Below are 18,474 nucleotides of genomic sequence, written 5' to 3' on the forward strand. Positions count from 1 at the left end.
AGTTATCATATGCAACTCAAATTATTTGTTCAGCTTAACTCCTTGAAATTAACTGTGATTTCATGCTTAATTACTTAGTCAAATACAAGCTGTTGAGTCCAATATGAGAAATAACTTGTGAAAAGTGTAGCTCATGATATGGAGTGAGGCACTCTACCTGGCTGAATTCTACAACTGCAGCTTAGCAGCTTGTTAAAGATTTACATTAACAATTTTGCCAGAGTGAAAAATACACTTACATGATGTAACATTTACAATGGAAATTGAAAACAATATCTTTGCTATGAATATTCCAGAACAATATCAGTGCCATGCAATTATCAGCAGCACGATTTGTCAAGGATACTAGAGGTAATATTACCATTTCCATAAAGATATTTGAGGATAGTAAATGGTAGTACATAACTAGAACCATTACCATCTTGTAAGAAAGCATATTACACTAGTAAAACGGGACCCTGACTCTCTGTCTACTAGAAGTCATCTTACTGAATTATCAGTATTTATCCCTATAACACTTGATTATTTTCTTGAAGATCTTCAAGCAAAACATTGAGCTCAGATGAAACCAATTAACCTATAAAATTGAAAAGAATAGAAGCACAAAGTAGAGAATTTGCAGAGAATGCTATTAAAATAGATTACATGTGTTTGGGAACACAGACAGTAAATGGAATAGATAGAAACTACATTTGAAGCTACTTCCAAATGTGCTGGAAAGATCACAGAGATGATTCTGTAGAGATAAATTGTATTTAAAAAAAAAATTGCATACACTGAGAATAACCATGTGCAAATGAAGTTTTCCATGCCTGGCAATGAGTTTATGGAAATGTCAGGCAAAATTAAGCTATGCATAAAACTATGCAGGTGTTCACAACTATAAACTTCCACTGACTTTTAAAAATACTACTGTGTCTTCATATATGATTTTTTTTCATGACTTATAAAGCACTGCTTATATGTCACTGCTTTATTTGTATTTCCCTTTTAAAGGAAGTCAGGCACTTTATTTGATCTCTTCAGCTTATATGGAACTAAAATTTGAAATACACTGATGTGTGGGTGGAAGAGCCATAGTAGAACATGTTGCCTTATTGTATTTATGAATGTTTCTTAGAAGATTACATAATGAAACCAGGTGTGTAACAGGCCAGTAAACCACAGAAGTTTGGTGCCAGATCAAGAGAGCACTTTTAGTCAGGTTCTTCTGGGATCTGTCCTAAAGCCTGTACAGAGCAACATGTTTCTGAATTACTCTGATGGAGCAGGAGGTACACTTGTAAAGCTGGAGGCTTATTTTAGTCTGACAGTGGTTGTGAGCACTCTAGGGCACTTCCCAGAACTCAAGACTCCTCAAAAATTGACAGCTTGGAAATAAAGCAAAAGCAAATGCTGCTTCTATCTATGACTTTAAATTCAGGGAATGTTGTTAGGTATTTTTGTTCCCACAACAGCTCACCCCAGTTGCACTATGGGCATTTGTTACATCTATGGAACAAAAGACATAAATTCAGCACAGGAAGACTTAAGTATTCTCTCCATTTTGTAAACAAAGATTCAAGATTAATGGCACATTAGAAGTAGTCTTTTTAGAATTCCAGTCATAAGACTAACACCTGCACTGCTCAGCAAAAACTTGTAGTGCTAAGTAGAAATCTAGTTCTTAAGTAGAGACTGGGGGAGATATGGGAGGCATCAGTACTGTGGAAGACTTAAGTGTTACAGAGCATTTACTATAACCATGAGTCAGTATAAAGATGGTATTGCAAAAAGTGCAAATTTCATTTGGTTTGTGTTAATAGAAGTCTTGATATATAAGACAATGGAGCAATTATTGCACACCTTTTGGAACTGATGAAGCTTCCAAGGGGATATTTTGAACACCAAACCTCAGAAAAAATGTAGACAAGCCAGAAACAGTCTATGGAGTAATACTAGCAATGATGAAAGATCCTTTAATATCCTTTAAGGAGAGTCTGAAACAATATATATATATTTTTAAATCTAAAAACCAGAAACCTCAAGTGACAGGCGGATAAAGCAGAAGGAAGAATGGTTGTGGTAACAACCTTCCAGCATGTAAAAAAGTTGTGTGTAAAATATCTAGCACTCTATTAGTTCTGTTTTCTCTGGGGGTGGCAGGAAGCAATTGTCCTATTGCAACAGTGTTGATTTTGGTAAGACATTGCAAGAGGCCAACAACAGCTCAAAATACCACGTGGAATCATGATCTCTGTAACCTTCAAGAACAGTCTGGACAAATACCTACATCTCATGATCAAAGTATAACTCATCCTGCACCAGCTCAGGTTAATTAGACCAATGTTTTTCAGCCTTTTAAAATATGCTTCTTTCCTGCCTCCCAGCTTTTTGGAAAGAAAACAAACCAAAGCACAGTGTTTTCCATAGGGTTGTTACAGTGGTTTTCTTTAAATATGTAATAGAGGCAGAATAAAATTTGCATATTTATCACCTCTACTTCCTTTTGCTTCTTTATTTTTTGTTTTTTGTTTGTTTTGTTGGTTGTTTTTTAGCTTGCTCCCAGGAGTGGGAATCTATAGATATATTTCAGGCACTGGGGTTTTTTTGTGATTTTTTGTAATCTGTGATATCTGAAAAACCCAGGCTGACAAACGTTATGTTTCACCTCAGGCTTCCTAGGTTTCTTTCAGAGTTTCATGGTCAATATGTGGCTGCAGAGGAGATGACACCGTAAGAAGTTATTTTATATTTTAAGTTCTAGTTCAGACATGGTGGAACTAAACAAAACTGAGGAAAGGGGGCAGTAGAAAACACTTGTTGAACACCTTTCAAATATTATGCGTGAAAACTCTTGGACAAGACTGAATTTCTTATTTCTGCTGCCTCCATTTAATCCCCCACTATCTCTCACTAGGTTACTTTCCCTATTGTTTATAAAGCCCTGTGGCTGGTTTGAGGCTGGCATTTTTTATTCCCCTCTCTATTGTAGCATAACTGCTGTAATCAAGATTTTAGAGTCATGAAAGCTGAACGGGGGAGTTCTAAACCTTAAGCACCAGATGTGAAAGGCCAATCATGCAACAATCCATATAACCTTTCAAAACAGGCAGAAAAAGTTAATGAGTTACTCCACAAACACTGTTCACAGTGTTTCACTTCAGTCTCTTAACTGTCAAAACCTCATGTTATTCATTTTCCCATGTCTGTACATTTTTAGTGGAGTGCACTTTGCTTTTGAAAAATTTCAGCTTCTAGCACTCCTTGTTCTTTTACAAAAAAATATTTGTCTTTCCTTCCCCCAAGGATTTTTTTTTTTTTTGGTACTTTGCTATTTATTGCATTCTTTGCTTGCATGTACATGCACCTTGACATTATGCTGCTTTAATATGAAAACAGGGAACTCATGATATAACAGGTTTCCAAGGACTGGCAAGCATGAATTTATACATAATATCTCAACAGAGATCTGTCATTTACTATATATGGAGAAACTTCTAAAAATGTCTTTGAGGAAAGAATCTGAAGAAATACTTTGATTACCTTCCAAAACAGATGTTCACATGTGCATATATAGAAAATGGGATAGCAGACAAACATATCGATTTGCCTATAATGCTCTTTTGAACTTGACATGTAGTAACAGTAAAAATGTCACCCAGAAAAAAAAAAGATCCATCTGCCCTAGGTTAGGCATCTAACATGGTAACTAAGTTACCAAGTGACTAAGACAGTTACTACAAGCTCTTTTAATAGTCAATGGAGAGAAATACCTTCGTCAGATGGCAATTTATCTCTTTCTAAGATAGGTGCCTAGGACAGATCAGATAAACTGTCCTCTAGGGATGCCTATGTGTCTTTACTGATGGTTAGGGGAATGAGAATAGCTTGGACTTGGATATCCAACTTCTAGACTCCCGAAATGTGATGAATTTCATTGTGATATGGCCAAAGAATGGATACAAAATTGTTGGCTTGATAAAATGAAAAAAATCACCAATCAGTGAAAAAATCACCAGTGAAATCCTTCAAATTTTATATCCAAGAATATAGATAAATGAACATGCAAGAGTATAAAAAATATTTTTATCTGTTATCTGAATTAACTTTGCATGCCATCATCTTTCCTCAAGCTAGTTTGTAATACATCTCTTACAGGAAAACAAAAATTTACAATGTGGTTAATGTTTCTGTACGAGACAATATAAGTCTAGAAAAAAATCAGATGTGTTACAGCAGATTTTTTTTAATGTCACTAAAAGGTATTACTTTTTTTTAATTTTTTTTTTCCCCTCAAAGGCATCCAAGTGTTGGAGGAATTAAGTAACAAATTTTGATGAGGTTTAGGTGTATAAGTGCTCTAGTTTGTCCTGAAAATCCTGCTTTAGAAGTATACATAGTCATATGATTACACATCTTCAAATCTATCTCATGCAAAACAGTCCTATTGTGTCTACATATTGACTTTAATGGTGTTATTCACATGAGAAGTAATTACAGGATCAAGACCAAATGATATTGCTTTCAGGGAATGCTCTCTCCAGAGATCATATTTTCTTCCAGGAATTTGCAGAATTGTCTTTTCTTGTTAGATGTAAACAAGAGAGGCAGCTGGCAAAGGCTTAGCTATTTTTGTGTCTTTGAAACTGTGAAGAGCACAAACCGTACAGTGGTGTCACTTATGGTAAAAAGAAACGAGTATAAGGAGGGCTGGAGAACCAGGGATGCTCTGTACTTGTGGGATAGAGGGCTGGCAGCTGGCTAGGAGCTCTGGGTAAATTCATGGTGGTTTTACCACTAAATTTAGAAAAAAGCTTCTAGGCACAGACACCCAAACCAGAAGTTATGCTGTCAGAGCTGTGAAAAAAAGGTCATCAGTGAGAAGTATCATAACAGCTTGAAACAGCCACTTCTTTTTGTGTGTTTTGGCCTCTGAGGTGGTAATGCATGCAGTAGAGCTCAGCCCTGGACCTGGTAAAAAATTGCTGTGTTCTGATTGATAAAGAAAAGCATGGCATTCTTCAATGGCACAAGGGCTAAAACTGTACGACAAAAGTCCTGTCTAATAAATTTGGATTCAACTTGGTCTCAAATTTGTCAGTGAGATGTTTTTTCCATAAATAATTTTAAATAATTGTCTAGGATTAAGTAAAGTGAATTAACTTTTATTATAATTTTCATAAGAAAAATGAAATTTTTTCTTCAGAGGAAGATAGGATGTTGGCACTCTGGTTTAGAATTCTGGACTTCTAATGGAGTGTTGTTTTATGTTTTGTCATTTTATATTCATAGAATCATAGAATCATAGAATCATAGAATTGGCTGGGTTGGAAGGGACCTCAGAGATCATCGAGTCCAACCCTTGAACCACCGTTGCATTTGCTAGACTATGGCACTGAGTGCCACATCCAGTCTCTTTTTAAATATCTCCAGGGACGGAGAATCCACCACTTCAGTGGGCAGCCCATTCCAATGCTTGATCACTCTCTCCATAAAGAAATTCTTTCTAATATCTATCCTGAACTTCCCCTGGCACAACTTAAGACCATGCCCTCTTGTCTTGTTGAAAGTTGTTTGGCAAAAGAGCCCAGCCCCCACCTGGCTACAACCTCCTTTCAGGGAGTTGTAGAGAGCGATGAGGTCTCCCCTGAGCCGCCTCTTCTTTAGGCTGAACAACCCCAGCTCCCTCAGCCTCTCCTCATAGGGTCTGTGCTCGAGTCCCTGGTTGCCCTCCTTTGGACCTCTCTCATGTAATGTGACTCCTTAACATGTCAGAACAACAATAAATAGAGTTAAAGTAATGGGAACCTCAGACTAAATTTCCAATTTAAAATAGGACTTCTTTTTCAAGAAAAATGTCAGAAATTGTTATTACTCCAACAGCAACTAGACATGAGAAAATTTAAAGAATTATGGATTCAACTGATAATCAATTTTGGGAGTGTTGAAACTGCTTTTCAACCTGAATTGCAGCAAGTTTGGGAAATTGTGCATCAGAGATACCTGAGAGTGTACAACAAATTTAAACTTTTTTTTTTTTTTTAAGTTGGTAAAAGAAAGAAAGACAGGAGGGGCTTTGGAGGCAGCTGTCACTCATCACCTCTGAACTCAGCTGTACTTGTGAACCCAGCTCTACCCTGAGGAAAACTGACAGGGCTGCTCTTATGCTCTGTACAGAGAGTGTTGCTAAAATGTTTTATATGGCCCACTTAGTTAACAAGTTGGGCATATACCCATCCAGAAAATGGTATGCTGATTGATATTAAGTTTGTTTTGGCCTCATTTTCATTTGTGTTCCTTTGGGAAACAGGTCTCAAAGAGCCATTCCCATTTTACAAGAACTGAACAGTTTCCCTAAACATTTTTGTGGGAATGTGGATTAAAGAAGAATGTTGTCTCAGAAACTGAAAGACTAAGTTTGGTATGTCCTGGCTATCTCCTTCATGTTCACCATTTCCATTGGAATTAATCAAACAATTTATTTTCAGAATAGCAAATATGAGCCTTCTAGGACAACACTTTCCTTGGGTTGTATTTGAGCCCACTGACACTGTGAAAAGCCTATTATTTTAATGGAAAGACTCATCATAACTTTCAAGGTGCTAGAAAATCAGGCATTTGCATGGAATTTAGACTAATGGACACAGTATGTGGGTTATTTTGGCAATAGGATAAAATGAGAGGATATTATCTCAAATGGGAAGTCCATGATGACTAAATCATACAGCTTGTCTGCTAATTAAATCAAGTCTGCTTTGGAGGACATTTGCTAGAGACCATGAACTTTACTGAATCTCTCTTAATAGTTAATGAGGTCAATGAATGAGAAATGAACTGATTAAAAAAGGTACAATCGGTGGATTTAGCTGTAGAACTTGATTGCATAAATCCAGAAAACACAATTGTTTTTTCATTTTTCATTTCCCCATCCTTGAAGGGATGTTTTCACTACTGATCTCAGTTTCCACTTTTTTTGTTACTGTGTCTTGAGGTTTCAGCTCTTTTCAGTGTGTATTTTTGACTCTTTTTAGTGAAAAATAAAGAGCTTTCATACTTCCATCTTATAAAGTTTTTTTTCTGCAGGAATTTTCTGAGCTGATTGCTTTCTTCTCTAGGATGATCATACTACTGAAGATCAAAGGGTAAATATTTTGGTAATGGATATAGAAGTATTCAAATGTTAGCTTTACTAGCAATTGAAGAATGGCTAAGCAAAGTTGCAGTTTCTTATATTCCATGTGCACAAATAATACCTTCAGAGGTATTTATGTTGTATTTTTAGAGCACCCGATCATTAATACTTTAAAAGAAATATTCTGCTGTCAAAGCTGGAGGTTAAGGAGAACATGTAGCTCTCCATAGGGTCTCCATGTGGAGATGGCACAGCAGAATGTCTGTGCATATAGACTGATGCACGTAGACGGGCAGAAGAAAGATCCATGGGGCATATCTGAGAGAATTTTGTTTTTTCTAAAAATCTTCCCAGAGTACCAGGTAAAGGTTAGGGAGACACAGAGCCAAGCATAACGCTCATGAGAAGTGATTGGCCTCCTAAGGAACTGTAAACACCTTCTCATAATTTCTTAGGGCACAAATGAGCTCTTCCAGTTCTTCATACATAGGCATATTGCTGCATAGATAATGAAATTGTGTAATCTGATTTGAAACACTTACAGCCAAGTATCTGTTTTTCATAATTTGGCATATCTCTTGTTCTCTGTTTTTCATTTGATGTATTTACTCACTTGAAGTTTGGTAATGGGTAATTCCCATAATTGGTTGTCATATTTTTCCTGTAGGGCATGCAAGAATTCTCTTATTTGTAGTATTATATATAACTGAAAAGGGTTCTGTATATCTGGAGACAAGGATATTCACAAGTTTGATCATGAGTTGTTCTTTTGGCTGCTTTGCTCAAGGAATGTGCCTGTTCGCAGTCAGATTTCCTTAGCAGAATATATTCATAAGCTTTCTTTGTCTCCTCTGCTTTTAAATAGGACTAAGTAGATGGAGTTTCATCCTAGACTGAAAGGCATTAGAAATGTACATGATAATATGTGCTATTACAAAATAAAAAAGTATCAGATGCAACCAGAAATGTTAGGAAACTATGTTAGACTAATAGTGGCCACCAATTTCCAGCCTTTCCCTTCCTAAGTGCAGTTTCTGTATGGAATGATACAGGAGATCTAAAAGAAAAATAGTAAATACTATAATATGCATTATATGAAATGTCATGATTATGAATGCTTCCCAGAAGTGACACACCTGATTGTTTTTCAAAAATTAGAGAGCCAGCATGAAGGCAGAAACTCAGCTGGTAGTTGAGAGGCCTCTTCTCAAAGAGTAGCATCTTACCTCTGTAATAGTTACCATGCAGCTGTGTGGATTGCCAGATGCAGTGCTCAGAGGCAGAGGGAGGTACTGCTTTGTCCAGCTGCAATGCTCAGGGTGCTGTCGTTCCAGGTCCTGGTTTTTCTGTGTGCCAGCATTTGGGACTAGTGACCCTAGGAGGGGGGCTTCTCATCTCTTACTCAGAGAGAAAATCAAGGACGGAGATCCCCTTGTGCCTTTTTCACATCTTTCTCCACATTTCTTAGAATTATAGAATGGCTTAAGTTGTAAGGGACTTTAGAGATCATCTACTTCTACCTCCCTACCATGGGCAGGGACACTTCTAATCTAGTTGCTCATCCAACATGACCTTGAATACCTCAGGGTGTCAAGGGTGTCTCCTCAATCAACACCACCTGGTCCTTCTCTTCAGGGCTACTCTCAACCTACTCTGTACCCAGCTTTTAATTGTGCCTGGGACTGGCCCCACCCAGATGCAGGACCTTGCACTTAGACTTGTTGAAGTTTGCACTAACCCATTTCTCAAGCCTGTTAAGGTTCCTCTGGATGGCACTGCTTCCCTCAAGTGAATTCATTGCACCGCACATTTGGTGTCAAAACTTGCGGAGGGTGCACTCAATGACATTGTCCTTTCCACTGACAAAGATATTAAACAGCACTGGACCCAGAACAGACCCCTGGAGAACTCCCCTTGTCACTGGTCTCCAGCTGGACATTGAGCTGTTGATCACAACTTTTTGAATGTGAACTTTTAGCCAGATTCACTGAGTGATCCATCCATTAATTCCATGTCTCTCCATCTTAGAGACAAGGACTTCATGTGGGGCAGCATCCAATGCCTTGTTGCTCTGTTGCTCTTCCCATAAGCACCAGAGCTGTAACTCTGACTCCTTTGCTGCATTCCCAGCTCTGTGCAATGCCTTGTCCACTTTTACTGTCTGGGGAGATGTGTGTGTCTACACACATTTAGTTAGTGTGTTGGATTTTGTGGAAAAAAAGCAGGAGAGAGGAAGTGGTGTTTTGTAACAGCTTATGGTTTCAAACTTCCGGTTTTCAGAGAGACTTTGACATGTGGAGCAGTGAACTCCCTCAGATGAGATATTAGTTTTGTGACTTTTTATTTGGGCTGTGAAATACTGCTCAGCTTTCCCTGGGAAACAAAACTTTAAAAAGCCCCATGAATTTTCATTAGATGGCCTTCTGCATGGAGTTTCTATTTTCTCTTACTGGAATTTTCCTTACCATAAAGGGAGACTCCGATTTTCTTCTAAAACATAGTGTTTCAGGGCTCTATGGTAATTTTTATGGCTTCCCAATATATTAAAATCCAACTTAGATATGGGTGAGATTTTCTTGTTTTGACTCTAGAGTGATTATTTGATTCTTGACTTACTGTGTGAATCTGGAATTAATTCAGATATATTTACCATATATCTCCTAAACAAAGGATTTTTCCTTTTTTGCAGATGAGTTGTTTGTGTTGGAAGGATTGGGAAGCAAAAGCTCCAGCTTTTTCTCACCATTGTTTAACATGTGGCTTTGGGGAACAGTTTTCATGGAGAGTGCTCTGTTATTACATGTGGGAAAATGAGCAGCTCCTAGATATTTTGCAGATTATTTTGGCTTGAGTGAATGATCCTCTAATACTTGAAAAAAAAAAAATAAACTCCCTCGGATTACATTAGATGATTGTAAACATATCAGCTTTCTACAATTATTTTCTTCCTGTTTCCAGTACAAGCTTGTGTTTCATTTTGGTTTGTTTTATTTTTCTTTAAATGAAACTTCATTTTAACCCACAGTCTGTCCCTCAGGTCTGAAAGCTTATTGCAGGCACACGAGGGTACCAAAGCACATCACCACAGATAGAGTCTTTTCTCTTGGTAGCTAAAATTGTCACTCTGATCAAACTCCTTTCATAGAACATGTGAGGCAGTTCAATGGGAGGAAAAGGTGATGAATATAGACACAGTTGATTCAGGAGTGAAGTGAAAGCATATTAATTGTGCAGTGATGAATGGATAAAATAAGTGACCTGACATTCTCGGTCCATGAGTTGCTGCCGTGGAATGTTTTACCTCATAATGACTTTTTGACTTACAACTGAAGACACAATTTGTCAGGAACAGACCTCTGTTTTCAGCCATCGTTGGGGTCCCACATTTCAGTTCTCTGTTACCTTCTCAGGTGCCTTTTAAAAAATTGCTGTTATTTATAGACATAGAGTACTGAAATTTCATATTAGTTTCTTAGAACTTCAGCATAAATTATGTCAGAATCAAACTTGATATTTTAAACAATACCAAACCAACATATTTATTTGTTATGAAAACTCTGGATTTCACTTATATTCAAAAGGACTCTGACAATATCCCACTAAGCAGTTCTACTTGATACCAACTCTAACAAAAGAACTTCAGTTTTCCAATACAGAAGAGTTTGATTTGTCTTTTTTATCACTTGATAAATATTAGATGAGTTTTGGTGCAATAACAAACCATAAAAAACAGAACATGTATAAGAATAAGCTTTTATTGTTTTAACAACAATTCTGTTCCCCTTTACCTTTCCAATGAGACATAAAAAGCCATCTTTTGTTTCAACCTTGGAAAACCTCTAGTTTTATTTGTAAACACTAGTAATCGGTCTTTCACTTTACATTAGTCTGAGCAAGAATATAATTAGTAACATTGAACAAGTAAACAAAACTTTTAATGTATTTAACTGAGTATTATGTAGGAATGATACCTTCAGTTTCAGGTGGGGGCTATTATTTTTCTTCTTATGTTCATATCATGATCAGAAATAGCATAGCTGAGAGAGGGAAGTGTTACTGTAGTATTTATGCTAATTGAATAATTTGTCTAAATGACTTATTGTGAGGCAAATATAACTAAATAACCCATTAGTGCTTGTTCCACAGTTATTACGTAGGTATTATACACACCATCCCCAGATGAGTGAACCAAATTTTAACCCAATTCCCTAGTTTCTTGACTTTAAAGAAGTCAAGTGGGCACCATGTGACTGAAAAGCAACCTTCAGTGTCTTGAAAAAATCAGTGAGTGAGTGACAGAACTCAGTTGAATTCAAAGCTTTTCACTTCTAGATATATGTCAATTTTCTTTATGTCATTTTCCAGAGCCAAATATTTTCACCCAGATGGTCCAGATCTCTTATTTCTTCCCATATTGCTTTCATTGCAGTAACTGTTGAGTCTGTATTCCCAAGATGAATTGCTTCATGTTATTGAGCTTATATCTTTGCTATAAAAATGTATTCTAAATGAGCATGGACTGGGGGAGGATTCATACAAGTCCTCAGTGTGGGAAGGGGAAGGTGTTATAACACTCTTTTTATGTTGCATGGAAATATCTATAGACTCTCTGACAGTGAACGGCACCGTAAAATTTTATTGTCATAATTATGGAATGACCATTACACGAGGGTGGACTATTCTGCTTTTCTAAAGAAGCTGTAAAACACTAGCTGTTCTTTCTGTACAGTGCTTTGTTTGTACCATTAAACAAAACAAAAAAAAACAAACCAAAAAAATACTGTCATTTTTAACTTTTAATTTTGTTTTTTATAAACTTTCCTGTTTTATTAGAAGTACAGACTTGTAAGTAACAGGAACAAGCATGTCACCATCACAGATTAAACCTTATCCAACACCTCTTGAAGACTCATCTCTCTTCAAGTCATCTGTCTAAAATTCCTCTATCTCTACAGTCAATATAGAGAAAGGTAGACATCCTAGACAGTGAATAATTCCACCAGACTTTGTTATCCATCTTCAGATGGCTCTCTAAAAGTGCTGATTTCTCTCTATTCATCTTATAGTTTGATGCAGATTCACCAGATTAAATTTATCTGATGTTAAGAATCTCTTTTGTCTTCAGTGGCAAGTACTTGGGTCTGTGGCTTGTTTAGAATTCTGAAATATAATATGAAATAAGTGCTCATGCTCCTCAGTGATTCACTTACATGATTAAGCTTGACATATGGAAGAAAATTAAAGTAACTGAGGTATTATACATTTTCTTTATGGACTATTTATAGAAAAAAAAAAAGTCTGGAGAATCTGCTCAAGAGGGTGAAACAGAAATTTTTTAGTTGAATTTTAATCATATTACTATATCTATTTTCCTTTGCATACATATTTTTATGTAGTATCCGGAGTGTAAATATTAAGTAATATTTGTAATTTCTAACATCAAATTAGGAACTAGTTCTTATCACAGAGAGTGTTGCAAAACCAAACAAGCCATAGACACTTTCTACTTTGGAAAAAGCTCACTCTCTTGGATGTAGGTTTCTACTTCTTTTCAGTTTTAAATATTTTTCTTTTTTTTACTCATTAACTATCATTAACTATATTAATTATAAATATTTTTTTGTTAGTGCAGTTAAACCAGAAAATAAAATTGGTTTTATTTTGTTCATTAATTTCTTATATCTACCCTTTTTTTTAATAATTAACAAAATAATTTTACATTACTTCAGAAATTAACAGTTGGGGAAGCCTTTGTTTGTCTTAATTTTATTAATGTTTGGCTTTGCCATTCCTAAACCACCTAGTTTTAATGCAGTTGTGGTTGTTGTTGTTAAAAACATGTTTATTCATCAACCCATGCAGAATTTTCTGCTCCAAATATGAGAAAAAACCACACTAAATAAGTGACACATCAGAAATCCGTATGAAAATAATTCTTGCTGTAACAGATTTCCTTGCATTCACATCAGAAGTTAGGGACAAATTAGTTTAAGCATTAACTCTGAGAATATACTCAGCTCAGGCAATCCACTTCATTTGTTCTACTTAGCTACTTTCCATATCTACAGTAGCTTAGATATAGAATTTTCTGTAATAGTAAAAAGGAAAACACATGAGCTATTTTGGTTCTGAGATGTCTACATCAAATAACTGTCAGCTGATTAAAGTGAAAGAACTGCTTAGAACTATGAAAGAATGTTTGTTATTGTTTGAGGACATGTGCTTTGCAGGAATCATATGATAAGACACTGATACAGAAAAATTTTCTGGTTCAGGCATCCCTGAATCAGCTGTTCTAATCTTGTTTTGGCATACCATAGGAATCAGCAACCAAGCCATCAGGCAAGCTGGAATATGCTAATGCTGCTTCTCCTCATGATTTCTGTGATTCTGATGACTGCTTATGCTTCTGCACTCTTGGGAGGAGCTTTCTGTATTGTTCTCTATTGCTTGAAGTTTATATACCCACATTTTGGAAAATGGATTCTAAAACTGCTATAGGAAAAAGGATGAATGTTTTCAAGTTAAAGAAAATAGTTTCTCTCCATTATTACTAATTAATAATTAGAATACCTAACAAGACTTCTGTAGAACAGGCATTTAAAGTACCTGACTGGAAAGTGCCTTGTTTTGTTTCATCATTTTGGTAGAAAGGGGGAGCATGTTGATTTACAGAAGTCAACTGAATGAAAGCAAAATAGAAGTAAGATAATTTGAGATATGGATTAAATGCAAGGAGCTGACTGGAAAATATTTCTGGGAATAATGCTTTGCGTTTTCTTCGATGTATTCCAGACTGAAAAGATGGTATAGAGGGAACTATGGGGATGATGTGCAAAATTCCTATTGCTTACAGTGAAACAGAATGTTATCTGAGGGAACTAGTGTAAAAGATGCAAAACCAGTGACATGGTGTTCAAAGTTACAATGTAAGCCATAGCAATGGAACTGTATAAATGCTTTTTCTTTATTGTCCAGCAAAAGACAATAAAACCAAGACAGCATTCTCTGTTGCCATGGAAATATTAATGTCCACTGCAAATTGTGTTATGTTGAAAGCTCTTTACTGGACCAGTCTGAGAAATTGTTCTAGAAGAACTTGTTATTTTCATAGAAAGGCAACATGTCTGCTGGTCTGAAGTTTAGTACTGTGTAAAAACAGATACATAAATAGTGGCTGGACCTCCAGCCAGAGGTTTCTAAGCTGGAACTTTTTCACATTTTCTTCCTTTGAGTAATCGGAAATGACTAAGCTCAGAGTGCTGAAAATCCCCTTATTGTTGGAAACTCCTCTATTGTTTTAGGCTGGAGACTCATAAGGGAAACAAATTATGCAGAAGGGAAATCCACATGACTGGATCACTAAAAGGGTTCCCCATCCTGTGCAGGGAAGCACAGAACCTCCCATCAGAGTAGTAAGATCTGTTCTAAACTTTACATCCAATTATTCAGCCACAAATAGGTCTGAATCACAGCTGATGTTGGCCTGCAGAGCTTCAAACAGACCCCAGGCTGCGACATGGTCTCTTCCTACCAGGCTGATGGAACCCTTTGCAGTAATTCCTAAGGTGTGTCTCTAGTATCTGTCTCACTGCCTCCCTCTGAGACCATGGGCAGTCATCCTGAATGATTCATCTAAAAAGAAAAGAGATTTACATTCTTAGAGGTTTCTGTGAAAATCCAGATGCCTGAAAACAGTTGAATAATCACAGAACTACATCCCTCAAGTGAACTGTGGAGAAAGATGCCCTTAGATAGCTGTCATTCACTAGATTTTGCACATATTAGGAGTTGCATAGCTTGGCTGTGCCTCAGCACACACACATTTGTAAGAAGTGCCCTGCAGGAGGGGATGCAGCAAATATCACGTCTCCTGAAATTCCCTGATAACACCAAAAAAAAAGCAACATTCCTTCCCTTTTCTTCTCAGCATTCCTAATGGCCACACAGGGTGTCAGTGTGGTGCAAAGGTTCCCTTGCACAAACAGATGAAGACAGAGGAGTAAAATTTCCCAGATATAAAATCTCTAGAATCTGTGAGTTAGTCTGGTGTACAGACGGGAGTTAAGGATGTTAATTTATGCTTCTCTGCTTACCTTGCTGTATACGTCTAAGCCACAAGGCAATGTTTAATGTACAGGTTGTAAGGTTTAATTTTGATCCCAAAATTGACAGGGAGCAAACCATGTGAATAATTTTACCAAGGTCAACATCTCATTCAGGGCTTGATTGAGGAATTCGCATCAATTCTATCTGACTAACCCAAAGGTTTCCTGAAGTTTATGGAAACCTTTCCTGAAGTTTATAGATACATTCAAGTCTTAAATTCCAGCATAAAAAAAAAGGCAGATAAATTGTTAATACATATTTTTGAATTTTTATGGCAAAATTCACCATCCTTGGTCACACAACTCACTGGAATATGGATTTTACCAAGGCAGTACAGCACAAATCTTTGCTGATATTGCAGACATCACTGTTATTCCACCTACAAACAATTATTCAGCAAATGATTTATAAGTATGGCAGACTAAATGGGAAAAAAGCAGCAATACAGACATAATGTTCATGTGATCCAAAGTATAGCACCAGATTTCCATGGAGAAGTTCTATGTTTTCATAGTAAACAACTTTTAAGATTCAGCAAACATTGTCTTGGGTTGCCTCAGGGAACCAACTCATCTGCACATGCTCTGACAATGTCAGATGATAGTTGGGGCTTTTAAACATCACATGGATGAATGTCAGATCTGCCTAAAGGCTCTCAAGCAGTGTGGGCTAAACTGAATTTTACCCTCTTGGAACTGAGGGACTGGAGCCTTGCTTGGTTTCTTGTTTGGGAAAGGGGATAAAAAGCAATAAGCAGCAGAGCTGAAATGGAGAATCAGAGTGGAAATTGATATGAGAGAGGAGAACAGGGACAGGAAAGGCTGCAAAGTGTGGTCACTTACTGCTACTTCATCCTCCCTCATGTCCCACAGGAAACGTTCCTTCCTTTCACACCAAGGGCAGGGGTTGTCCTGAGTTTCCAGCTGACTGCTGCAGGCAATGGTTCCAGTAGGGCCGTGGACTTTTTACCTCTCCTTTAGCCTGCTCTTTCTGAAAACTGCCTCCTAGTTTCCTCTGGCTTTTATATGACAGCATTGACTTTCCTTGATTGCACACCTCACAGGGCGACACATTCTACCCCAGCAGAACTGCAGAGGTTGTGCTGTTATAGTGAACAGCACCACTGTTCCATCTAGAAACCTTTACTCAGTAAAAGATTTTTAAGCATGGTCGATAAGAAAGGAAAAGCAGGTGGGTTGTTTTAGATACATCTGGGTCCAGCTGAGATGAACATTCAAGAATAACACATAATGGACGTCAGGTCATCTGACCCCAAAGACAGAGGGATAAAAGGGATACCAAAATTGTACCTACCCTGCTCTGCCAGTACCTCCCTAGGTGGACCATGTAAAGAAACCATCTTTACCCAGATTTAATGGATTCATGGTCAGAAAGATATTTTTACCCAAGTTTCAAATTTTGAATCATTTTTCTGTGTCCAGCCTAGTTTTATTCCTAAGAGCTGAATTTTCTCTTAGATGTGCTGTTAAATGTCTTTTATGATTCAGCACCTTGCCCTTGTAAGTCCCTGTCATCACTGGCATGGTGACAGAAACAAAATATTAATGTGTTGTGTGGTTACACTGTTAGGGCTGAAGTGAACCCACAAGAAGATTTTACTCTTTAGGCCAGAGGCTAAACAGGTAGCATGATAAATTCACAAGCATCTGGACTGTGCAGTGGCTTTCAAACTTGATGGCAACCTGGGGCTTCAGAGTGAATAACTTATAATAAAAAACTCAAAATATGTGAGTTGCAGGGAGAAGTGTGAAAGGCACCAGCTACAGGCGCATATTTTAGACAGGAAAAATGCCATCTGTTAGGAATGGTTCACGTGAGAGCACTATGGCAGATTATATATCTGATTCTCTGCATGGATGTGTTGGTGGAAGTTGGGTGTAACACCAGGGAGGCCAAAACTGCTGAGAAATCAAGCTGAGTCTGAGGCTGTGATTCTCGGTTGTGTGAAGGTAGAAAGGATTGTATGTGGCTGCTGAACTCACTGACTCATTTGGGTCCCATCAAAAGCCTGTAATTAATCCAACATGTCTAGTGCCTGGAATAGTGGTGTAGGCATTCAGACAACATGTTCCTCTGAAAAAATACACGAGACAAAGCCTTGTGCAGAATTACTTGTCGTAGCTTGTACTTGCTGTTTTATCAACCTCCAAGAAGATAGGGATTTTTGGGAGTGCTGTAGCTCCAAAGGGGAGACATAAATGAATGTACCCAAACACCTAGGAAAAGCCTGAAAGTTTGAGCTTGAGATCACTTCAAGTTGAGGCTTTTTCTCTAACTATGGTTATGTGAGACTGCTACGAAGCAATGTGGGACAGTGAGATCAGTCCAGACAGACCTCATAGGAATACATGCAACACAGGGCTTCAAAGGTCACCTTAAATCTAGACCTATAAGGCTAAATCCAGTCAGAGCATCCAAGGCAAAAATACAACTCAGGACTGCCTGTGTACTGGCACTTCAGAAGCATCCTGTGAACTTTTGTGGAAGCAGATCACGCCTGACCCTGTCTGGGTACAGCCTGCAAGGAGAAATATATTGTCACTGCTGCTTGCTCAGGAAAGTGTGCAGTTCATTTGCAATCACCCTTTCATGCCCTCTGATCTCTTTGCTGAAGCATGCTACCACTTACAAAAAATAGGAAAGCTGTGGGCTACTGACCCATATCTACATAAAGCTTCAAATTAATCTTCCTCTCCTGCTCTTTTCCATTCTCAGTGATGACTGAAAATAAGAGAGAAAAGTGATTATTTTACTAATCTTTGTCCTATTTATTAAATCATGATATTTCATCCCCCATTGAATTGCATAACTATGCTACCGAGAAGTGTAATATGATCTATTTTTCTTTCAAAATACCGAATAAAAGGCACATTTATGACACATTTCAGAGGAAATTAGACAATGACACTTTTGTGCTCAGAAATGAGTTGTGTTTTTATCTTGCCATGCTTAATATTCCTTTTTTACTGTTATCAGAGACCCATATTCTCTAGGCATAAATTTGATCTACTGTCTGCTAACTCAGGATTACACGAACATCACTTTTGGCCCACTTCTCTTTGTATGCTGTCACATGCTACCATGCAGTGCAAGATAATATAAGTATAATGATCTTCATGATTTTTTTTCCTTGCTCATTTTTTTTGAGCCTCAAAAAAATCCTGATTTGATGTAGGCAGATGACATGGGGTTATTACTCCATTCTCTTCAATCACAGGTGGATTTGAAAC

Source organism: Calypte anna, chromosome 2, assembly GCF_003957555.1.
Source record: "Calypte anna isolate BGI_N300 chromosome 2, bCalAnn1_v1.p, whole genome shotgun sequence".
NCBI classification, from domain to species: Eukaryota; Metazoa; Chordata; class Aves; order Apodiformes; family Trochilidae; genus Calypte; species Calypte anna.